Below are 11,941 nucleotides of genomic sequence, written 5' to 3'. Positions count from 1 at the left end.
GAGAGTTCATTTCCTAGATTGGTATCTGGCTGGTATGATCCTGCATCATAGATTCTGCCTGTGAGCTGAAGCTTTTTGTCCTCAGATTGAACAACTCCCTTTAATAATGTTTGTAAGTTTGGTTTGACTTTTCATATTCCCTTAATTTCTGTTTATGTGGAAATGACCTAATTTCACCACCATATTTGAACAAGAGTTTTGCAGGATATATTATTCTTGGCTGGGAATTTTTTCCTTTCAAGGTTTTATATATGTCTTCCCATTGCCTTATTGCCTGCATGGTTTCTGCCTAATATTCTGAGCTTAGTCTTATTGTTTCTCCTTTGTATGTGACTTCTTGTTTTTCAAGAGCTGCTCTCAGGATTCTTTGTTTGTCTTTGGTTTTGGCGAGTGTGATTATGATTTTCTTTTGGGGTCTCTCCTATATGGTGTTCATTGAGCTGCTTGGATGGCCAGCTTTCCATCTTTCATGATATTAGGGAAGTTTTCTGTCAGCAGTTCTTCAATGATCCTCTCTGTGTTTTCTGTTTTCTCCCCCTGTTCTGGAATTCCAATCAGTTGTAAATTTTTGCTTTTGATTGTATCCCACATAACTCTCAGGTTCTCTTTGATTTTTCTTTCGTCTTTTTTCTGAGTTTTCCTGGAACAGAGTTGTATCCAAGTGTTTGTCTTCAATTCCACTGATCCTTTCTTCCACCATTTCAAATCTGCTTCTCAGCCCTTCTATGACACTGTCCATTTCTGAAATCTTGTTGTTTATCTTTTGGATTTCTAATTGTTGTCTTTGGATAATTTCTAGTTGTGAATTTATTTTGCCATTTTGTTCTTGCATTATTTTCCTGAATTCTTCCAATTTTTTGTCTGTATTTTCCATGAATTTGTGTGTTTTTTCCTCATGTTTGTCAGCTTTTTGCCTCAGCTCTTGGAGAATTCTGAGTATTAGAGATTTGAATTCCCTATCAGGTAGTTCTAGTGCATTTTCTTCCACTGGAGAGTCATCTGGTGTTTTATTTTGGACACCTACTGGAACCATCCTGTCCTGTTTTTGTAATGTTTGGTATTGTATGCTGTCTTCTGGGCATTCAGTAGTTATTTTTCTCACTTATTGATTGTAGATTTGTTTTGTTTCATCCCCCCCCCCTTTTTTAAATTTGACTATGTCTGAGCAGGTGGACTGTGTGTTCTTTGTTGTTTGCTAGTCCGTGGGCACAATACTTTTGGCCTTCTTCTCCAATTGGCAGGGTCAGTCACTCAGATATGGTATGGCAGGGCAGGTCTAGCTGAAGAGGAGTTACTGGGATGGGTTGTTTGTGGCACTTACTACAGCCACCAGAGCAGGTCGGTAATCAGTGCTGGGCAGGTTCCAGTAGGCCATGCGTGTGCTGCTTGGTGGTGTGATATCAAGTGCATGGTGCAGGTAGACATGATGCAGCAGGGAGATTGTTATGTGTGGAGCTCAGATGGATTTGGGAGAGACGAGAGAGGAACAGGAGCCAAAAACATACAAACAAACAAAAAAGAATGCTAGGGGAGCTTGCCGTTGGAGTGGAGAGATGAGAGACTATGAAACGGAGAAAAACAGAAAGGGGAAGAGGAAGAAAAGAAAATAAAAGAATGAATAAATAAAAATTGGAAAGGTTAAAGAATTGCAAGGTTCCCAGGGATCCCACCAGTGCAGCTATGAGGTCTGGGGAAGTCGCTCTCAGGTGTTGCAGTACAGCCTGGCTAGAAGGCATGGAGGTATACAGTGCCAGGTATTCAGGGAATAGAAAGAGAAGGAAGATATAGAAAGATGAGAAACTGAGCAATGAAGAAACACAAAAAGGGAAAAGGAGGGAAAAGAAAACAAAACAAATTAAAAAAAATAATAACAAGAAAGGCCCCCCAAAAAAACAGAAAAAAAAATGCAAAAAGAAATGCCGTCAGGGATCCCTCTGCACGTCTGTGCAAGACAAGGGGGAAATCTCGTTGCCACGCAGCACCGCCTGGCCAGAAAGGGTTTCCAACTCAAGAAACGGAAAAGAAAACAAACAAACAATTCAAAAGAAACAAACGAACAAAAACCCCAGGATCCCACCAGCGTGGCAGCCAAGACCGGGAAGCAGCTCCTCACTCCAACGGAGCTCCACAGCCCCTCAGGACGAAGCAAAGATGGCGCACGGAGCCAGGTATTTGAGGGAAAGGAGGGGGCGGTGGTGAGAGGTAAGGAAGAAATCAAAAGAAGCGGAAAAAAGCAACACCAGCAGCCAACAAATGGCACTCAGAGAGCCGGCCCATTCAGGTGTGTGGAATCCAAGCAGCTGGTGATTCCCTGTCAAGATATTGTGGCAGCGGGAAGCAGAGGAGGCCGAGTTGGGGTGAAGAAGGGTGGGGGTGGGAAAGCTTATATCCAAATTACCAGTTGTTTTGTCTCCCGCTGGATGCTCCATGAGGCTGCTTTCTCGTACCCCCTGTTTGCTGGTCTCCGATAGAAGTCCAAGATGGAGGATCCGCACTGCGTTAGCTGGTAGGGGACCTTTGCATGAAACTCTCCTCGCTGTCTGTTCTCTGTCAGTTTTCTCATTCCATTTGGTGCTAAGCTGAGTTCCTTATCTCTTCATTTGATGTTTTAGGGTTTCAGGATTGTTGTATTCTCTGTTTGGCTTAGTTTTTCTGATCTTTGCTGTGGAGGGATGGCGTGGTGCTTCTTCCTAGACTGCCATTTTGCTGGAACTCTTTTTTTAATATTTTTGTTGTCATGTTTCTCATTTATCTAAGACAGGTAGGGAAATAACAATGGTTTCTCCTTTCTTCTGCAGGATATGTCAAAAATTCAATTAAGAACAGTAGAAATAGACCTCAACTTCTCCATGAAAATTAAGCCAAACTTTATTTTGGTGATTTTTGTACTGCTCCTCTCAAGAAAGACTGTCTGGCAACATCTATTTAGTAAATATTTATTTACTACTGTACTTTACATATGTTGGACACTGTGACTTAGTCAAGGGTATATGAAAATGGAGGACTGAGTCCCCACACTCACCAAGAGAACTTATTGGTACTCACAAAAACAGAGAAATCGGATAAGAAAGAGAAAACACACATGAACACTAGTCTCTGTCTGGGTGCTTGATAGTCCTCAAACTTTCTTGAACCTGTAATGAGCTCAGTAATCAATTGTCTCTGGCAAGGAAAAAGACTCACTTGATTACACACCACATTTTGGTTGGTTTCTGCTGGCTACAGGTTAAAGACTAGCTTTATCATAGCCAAGTTAGTGCCTCCGAGAAAAATACTGCTTCTGAGGGAGGTTGTACCATGTCAGGATGAGAAATAAACGGATTCAGCTTGGACAGTGGCTAATTTTTCCCAGGCTGGAGAAGTCTCTGATTAACAATGGGCTTGTAATTATTTTCCTTATTTATAAATTAAGGAGTATATATGAGGGCAATTCATTGTGATGGATAAATACAGGTGGTAACTTGTGTTCTTCAGTGACAGAGGGAAAGTCTGATCTCTGCATGTTCAAACAACGTAAAGGCTACCTCATGTCACATAGGGAACGCTTGGGTGATGCAAACGGTTAAAGGTTGGTGGTTCAAACCTACCCAGCGGTGTCTTGGAAAACAGACCTGGTGATCTGCTCCCGAAAGGTCATAGCCTTGAAAACCCTATGGAGCACAGTTATTCTCTGCAACATGTGGTCTCCATAAGTTGGAATCGACTCCATGGCAACAACTAACAATAACAACCTGTCACATACACAGCACCCTGAAGGCTTGGGAGTGGGGTGGAGTGAGAAATAGCCTGTGAGTTACAGAATAAAAAACTAATATAAAAACAATGCTTCCATCTGCAAGAGGGTCTGAGCTCTTATTTTATCTTTATAGAGTAACTTTTTGAACAAAATTTTATTACTTATTTACTAGAAGTTTACTGTAACCCAAATATGTGACAGATGCTAACTCACCTGTCAGGAACACAGAGCAGTCCTTGCCCTTAAGAAATAATGGAAAGAACACAGCCCAGGAACCAGAAACGCCTGCCATTTACTTGTGTGATCTAGCGTAGGTCACTTTTCGTTAATCTTTAATGTCTCACTGTTAAAATTGTGGATAGTGATAACTGGACAGGTCATCTAAGAATTAAGGAAAATAATGTAATTCTAGCTCTAGAGAATTGTTTCATGAAACAATTGACTATACTGATTACCACAGAGTATGTGCACATACACATACTCAGAATGAGATGTTTGGTACCTTTATCCCTACTCTGGTCTATAAAGGAAGAAATATTTTAAATGTTATAATATTATATACCAAAAATAAATTTAGTAAAATTGAAGAGCTATTCACTGCTGATTTTATTTCCCTGTGTGACCTATCTCTGTATGAGAATAGGGCAAAAAAATAATTTCAGCTTTGGGTTAAAATAAATCATAGTGAGTAATCAAAAGTCATCTCTTATTAGTTGCATGATCATGGGAAGAACATTTAATCTTAGTTCTAAAATGAGACTAATAGTTATTTCAGAGGCAGAGAGTAGTAATATGGATTAAATAATATTATGAAGATCAGTCCCCTAATATGCACCTAGCATATACTAGATATTTCCCATCATTCCCCTTTTAAAGCTAGATGGCTCTCTCCTTTGAACAGAGCTGGCTGTAGAGTAATAAATAAGTACTCATCTTATTTCCTGATTTAAAAATGTAAACATATTGGTGTCTTTTTTTTTTTAAGATTTAGGGCAGATTCTTTGCAAAGGCATTTGACTATGTGGATCATAACAAATTATGGATAACTTTGCTAAGAATGGAAGCTCCAGAACACTTAATTGTGCTCATGAGGAACCTGTACATAGACCAAGAGGCAGTCATTCCAACAGAACAAGGGAATAGTGCATGGTTTAGAGTCAGGAAATGTATGCATCAGGGTTGTATCTTTCACCATGCTTATTCAGTCTGTATGCAGAGCAAATAATCCCAGAAGTTACACTATATGAAGAAGAACGAGGCATCAAGGTTGGAGGAAGACTTATTAACAACCTGCAATACGCAGATGATTCAACCTTGCTTGCGGAAAGTGAAGAGGACTTGAAGCACTTACTGATGAAGATCAAAGACTACAGCCTTCAGTAGGAGTTACATTTCAACATAAAGAAAACGAAAATCCTCACAACTGGACCAACAGGCAACATCATGATAAACAGAGAAAATATTGAAGCTGTCAAGGATTTCATTTAACTTGGATCCACAATCAATGTCCATGAAAGCAGCAGTCAAAGAATTGCATTGGGCAAATCTGCTGCAAAAGACCTCTTTAAAGTGCTAAAAAGCAAAGATGTCACTTTGAGGACTAAGGTGTGCCTGACCTAAGCCATGATATTTTCAATCACCTCATATGCATGTGAAAGCTGAACAATGAATAAAGAAGACCAAAGAAGAATTGACACTTTTGAGTTATGCTATTGTCAAAGAATTTTGACCATCAACTTCCAGAAGAATGAACAAGTCTGTCTTAGAAAAAGTACAGCCAGAATGCTCCTTAGAAGCAATGATGGCAAGACTTCGTCTCACGTACTTTGAACATGTCATCAGGAGGGGCCAGTCCCTGAGGAAGGACATCATGCTTGTTAAAGTATAGGGTCAGTGAAAGAGAGGAAGACCCTCAACAAGAGCCCAGTGGACTTCCTCAGTTGAGGAGAAAGGCAAGAGAGTCCAGAGAGAGCAAGACAGCTAGAATTGGCAGGACAGAATAATGGAAAAGAGCTGCACAGAGGGAAAACCCTGGAGACGTGCAGAGTATTAAATATTAATTAAATGCTTAAATATTTAGTGGAGTATAAATGCAAGAAAACTACCCAAGGGCAGAGAAGGACTCAACACAAGGATTAGAAGGAACAATCCCCAGGGCTCACACGAGGTTGAAAATATTTCCTCTTCTCACCAGCCAGAGTGGAAAACCTCATAATTCAAGAAGTATTGGATAAAATTCAAAGAAGGATTTTACCTCAGTACTGGAGAAAAATCAGCTCTAGAATAAATGTTGCAGTGGTCCCACCTACTGAAAAAAGCTGTGAAGCAACTACAGATAGATCAAACTGTTTTCAAATAGCTGAACTGCATCCCTCAAACAAACAAATAAGAAAACACAAGAATGCAATAAATTCAGCACATAAAAAGGTAAAATTCACAATGTCTTAAAATAAAAAAAAAACAAAAAACCAAACCTATAGCTGTCAAATGTCTAGCATCTAAAGGACAAAAAAAAAACCCAAAACAAAACCCATTGCCGTTGAGTTGATTCCAACTCATAGTGACCCTATAGGACTGAATAGAACTGCCCCATCGAGTTTCCAAGGCTGTAATCTTTATGGAAGCAGACTGCCACCTCTTTCTTCAGCGGAGCTGCTGGTGGGTTCGAATGGCCAACCTTTCGGTTAGCAGCCGAGCGCTTAACTACTGTGCCACCGGGGCTCCTAAGTAAGTACTAGACATGTAAATAATTAGGAAATAAAAACAACCTATAATGAAGACAAAAATCAACCTGTTAAAACCAATCAGAAATGACATGAATGAGTCTCAAAAAATTATGCTGAGTCAAAGAAGGCAGGGAATAAAATAGTGCATACTGTGTAATTTTATTTATACAAAATTCTAGAAATCACAAACTAATCTATATTGACAGAAAACAGAACAGTGGTTGCCTGTGGATGGTTGGTGGGGGTGTGGAAAGGTGGAAAAACTAAGGAAACTTGTTCGGGGGTGAGGGATATGTTCATTACCTTGATTTTGGTGCTAATTTCATCAGGTATAAATATGTCAAAACGTATCAAATAGAATATTCTAAATATGTGTAAATCTTGATGTGAATCATATTTCAATACAACAGTTAAAAAAATCAGAAACAATTTCAGTCTCATTACTTCTATTCATATGGTACTTGAATTCCATCCTGCAAGTAAGATTTTTTTAAATTAAGAATAAATTAAATTCATGAAGATTTAAACAAAACTATCTTTAATTATATATGATGTGATTTCACACATACATAAGCCAAAAGTATGTTTAGAAAAAAAACTATTAGCAATAATAGATTTTAACAATATAACTCTCTATATGTTTAAGACATAAAGCCAGTTACATTTCTATATTGTAACAATTAGTAGTTATAAAACATATTTATTTTAAAATGGCACGATTTATAAGAAGCAAATTTTAAGTTCTATAAGCAAACATTTAATGAAGAATTTGAAAGACCTATATGTTGAAATTTATAACTGAATTGAAAGGTATAAAGACACATTATATAAATTGAAAGATATCTTGTGCTCATGGATAGGCAGAGTTAATCATCTTAAAAGTTGTAATTCTCTCTAAATCGGTCTACGGGCTCACAAAATCTCTGTTGTGTTTGTGTAGGTATGTCGGTGTGTGTATGTGGGTGTTTTTGTTTGTGAAACAGAACAGATTCTAACATTTAAATGCAAAGGTAAAGAGTCAAAAATACTTCAAACAAATAGGAAAGAAATTAATGTGTGATTGCTTGCCCTACCAGATATAAAAATTTACTATATAAATGTAGTATGTAAGAAAGTGTGAAAGACCATGAAATGGAAGAAACAACACAGAGTTAGGTCCATAAATATAGGTATTTTATATTTTATAGACGTGATATTGCAATTCAATGAGAACAAGAGGGACCCTCAATAAATACTACAGTGAAAATTGTCATCTTTATGTTGACAACGAAATGGATTCCTACTCCCCTCTTCCCACATCATGCACAAAAATTAATTCCGGATGGAGTAAGTAACTTTTATTTCTTAAAGCAATAATAACAAAGAATAAAGAAAAGTTAATCAAACAAACAAAAAGACTGCAAATTTGGATGGTAAAGTTAGTTAATAAGCGATCTACTAAACAAAACAAAAAAAGGTATGAATTTCATAGAAGAGAAAATATGTTTATTCAAGAAACAAATATGGCAATATAAAATGCCCACTTTGTTTATCATTAGGGAAAATCATATTAAAACCACAATAAAATATCATTGCGAATGCAGTAGTTTGGAAAAAATGGAATAGCCATACTTGTAGATTATTATAGTTAAAGAAATGAATATAACCACTTTGAAGAACAAATCATTTAACTTATAATGTTGAATAGTTGTATACACTAGAACCTAATCATTCACTCCTTAGTATATACCCCCCAAAAAACTCTTGAATCTGTACATCAATAAATATGTACAAGAATGGTCATAAGCAGCACTATTCAAATTTGAACTATTGAGAAAAGTAAAACAAACAAACTAGAAACAAACCAAATGCCTCATGACAAAAAATTTACAAATAAGTTGCGGTATGTTCAAACAATCAAGCATTGAGAATGAATGTTACACAGCTAAATGCATCAATCCTGGATCAATCTCTGTAACAAATGTTGAGTGAAAAATCAAACTACAGACTAAATAACATAGCTACTAAGCATCATACCACGTGTCATGGACTGAATTATGTACCTCAAAAACTGTGAGTATCAATTTGGCTGGGCCATGATTCCCAGTATTGTGTGATTTTCCTATATGTTGTAAATCCTACCTCTGTGATGTTAATGAGGGACGATGGGCAGCAGTTGTGTTAGTAAGGCAGGACTCAATCTACAAGATTGGATTGTCTCCTGAGGCAATCTCTTAGAAATAAAAGAGAGAAGTGAGCAGAAGGGGACCTCATACCACCAGGAAAGCAGTGCCAGGAGCAGAGAGTGTCCTTTGGACCCAGGGTCCCCGCGCGGAGAAGCTCTTAGTCCAAGGGAACATTGATGAAAAGGCCGACAGAGGGAGAAAGCCTTCCCCTGGATTCGGACTTTGAGCCTACTTTACTGTGAAGAAATAAATTTCTCTTTGTTAAAGCCATCCACTTGTGGTATTTCTGTTACAGCAGCACTAGATGACTAAGACACCGCATTTACACAGTTCAAAACACAAGCAAAACTAAACAGTATGTATTTTAGGATTATATACATGCACAAATAAACTTTATATAAAAATAAACAAAAATATTCAGAATAATAATTTTCTCTGAAGGAGTTGCAGAGTAATGGGATACTAGAAGCACATAGGTAGATTCAAAAAGTTCCTTTTATTGCATTGTTTTTTGTATGATTAAACAATATGTTAATACACATCAAGGCATTTAAAGAGCATCAGTGATGAAGGTAAATCTGGGTTGAAGTATCCATGCCTCTTACTTGGGCAATGTGTTTATCCTGCTACCATTGTTCAGAATGGGCAAAAATCATTAATGCATATCTGAGCTAACCTTGTCTTCTTCCCAAGAGAGATTAGGCATAAATTCCTTTTAACTTGGAGACTCACTCAATCTGACAACTGGTGGACTCAGATATTTTCTCCTCTTAAAAGGACACGTGGGTTAGTACACTAAGTGGTGTTTATATCAATAGGTCTTTGCTGATTATATATAAAAAAAAAAGAAAGAAAACAACACAGCAAGCATTAACATAACTAAGAAGAGTCCATAAATTATGCTTTGCCTAGATGGCCATTTATCACATGAGAGTAATTGGCTGTTATGATGCTTCCCAGTTATATAATCTTTTGAGTTTGGAATCTGGCTATCATTTAAACAATAAGTGATTTCAAATATTATTCAGTGGCATAGGAGGAAGGAAATAGTCTAAAAAAGCAAGGGGTGTAATTCATCCAACCACGGATGATGCTATGATGTATACCCCATAGTTAAGCCAATTTACATTGATCCAAATGCATTTAATCAGAGCTTAGCAGTACCAGCAATTTAATTAAGCACAAAATTCTATAAAATACAAATTTTATTAATCAAATGACATTTAAAGATGTTTTATGTTTGTTCTATACTTCCTTTTTAGATAAGAGAAAATTGCAAACTTGAAGATTTCCCAATAATTCAAAATATTCAATGTCAAGTGAGTTGTTATCCATTGATTAAAAAAACTCAAAATTGACTATGATATAACATTTTACAACATGCTCTGAAACAATGAAATATCATATATTTTGTTTCAAAGAATCAATAAAAATTAGATTAATTTCTCAATTAAAATAAGTTACCCTCAAAAATATATCCTAAAATTTAGAAATGATATTTAATCTCATATTTTAAATAAGTTTAATATCATATACTATAATATATAACATAATGCAGCTTACATTATAAATAAGAGTGCTATGAACATACATGATTTTAGAGTATATCTTGTATTCCAATATAAAGTACTATACGTATGGAAGTCTTTTTAAAGCCCCTCTGGTGTAGCCACCTGTTTTTGTTCCTGTTGTTATACTGTAATTAGATATTTACAAGCCTGTTTCTCCTCACTGTAACAAAGTCAGGTTTAAGCAGAGACCCTGTTTTACCATCTGAATTTTTTATGGCCCCTAGGACAAAGGTTCTAGCACTGAAGTTCAGGGAAGGGAGGAAGGGAAAGAGCAAGGGAGTGGGGGTGGGCAAGGGAGGAGAGAGAGAGGGGAAGGAGGAAAGGGAAAGAAAATGGGAGGTGAGGAGAGGGGAGGGGAGAGGAAGGGATGGGAAGAGAAAAGATGATAGGAAGAAAAATAAGTCATCAGATGAGAATCTTGAAGGAGGGGTTTGACTTTTTTTTTCAATTATTTATTGTTGCATAACAAGTCTCCTTTAAACAGAGTACCTAAAAACAACAATAACTAACAAAAACAATTCTTTTTTACTGGCTGGCTGTTTAAAAAAAAAATGGAAGTGGCAAGGCATCTTAAGACATAGGCCTAGAAATCAGACATTGTTGCATCTTCCATATTATATAACTCAAAGCAAGTCACAGGGCCAGTAGGATTTAAAGAAAGGGGTGAAAAACTCTCCATGGGAAGAACAGCATGTGCATATAGGTATAGGAGGAAATTGTTTTTAGCCATCTTTGCAGAAATCCACTACAAGTTGAGTACACACACACATAGAGAGAGAGAGAACTATATCTCAAATTAAACTGATAAACTATAATTCTGCATTTTTTTTTTCCTTCCTAGTTCATTACTTTTTAAAGCGCATTTTATAATACTTACTTCAACACCTCAACTTGGCCAAAAATTAATGAAATGCTTCCTGAAAATGTTTTGGATCGTGTCCAGAGAAGTACATAAACATCTATAGACAAACCATGAAATACTTTAGATAAATTTTGAATTACCATATCAATATAAAGCTATTTCACAAAACTAAGTGATTAATGATTGCAACAGTGAATCAATTTATGGAAGAAACATGGGTGGTCCTTCTAAGTTTAGAACCTCAGCCTATTTTTCTGGAGCATAGAGCTAGCTGAATAGTGTGGTATGGACACTGTAAATCTAATCACATTCATTTTCTATTGAAACGTAAGTTATAATTAGATTGTTGGAATGGATTTGTGATAGTATTTAAAATAGTGGGATTTGTAATAGAAAACGAAACCAAGATACAGTGGAAGTTATATTTTCTCTCTGTGTCTTTTTAAAGTTTTTTAACTGAACGAAATCTGCTGTCATTGAAAGGAACTACACACCACTTAGGCTTCATAAATTATGATTTGAAAACATGTTATGATAGTTTTATTTTCTGTCCTCAAAACAACACTCCAAGGAAGTAGATGAAGGGGAGAAGACCAATTCAAAATTTAGTTACAAAGGAAGAATTGATTGCAGTACCTGTCTCTCTCTCTCTCGTCAGCAACGGAGGAAGGTTTTCATGACATTTTTCTAAGGCACACAATTACAGTCAATGTCCAGAATCTTTCAATTCAAAATAACAATCTCATTGGTCCGGTAGGAATGTTTTTGTTTGTGATCAACAAAATACCTGGAAAACTGAAAGAAGTAAGAATTTTACCATTTTGTCTTCTAATATAACAAGAGTCCAGAGGTTACAGCGCAGGATGTGACAGGTGCTCTGT

This window comes from Trichechus manatus, unplaced genomic scaffold, assembly GCF_000243295.1.
Source record: "Trichechus manatus latirostris isolate Lorelei unplaced genomic scaffold, TriManLat1.0 scaffold00331, whole genome shotgun sequence".
Lineage (NCBI taxonomy): Eukaryota > Metazoa > Chordata > Mammalia > Sirenia > Trichechidae > Trichechus > Trichechus manatus.
The sequence above is the reverse complement of the archived record's forward strand: the minus strand, read 5'-3'. Positions refer to the sequence as shown.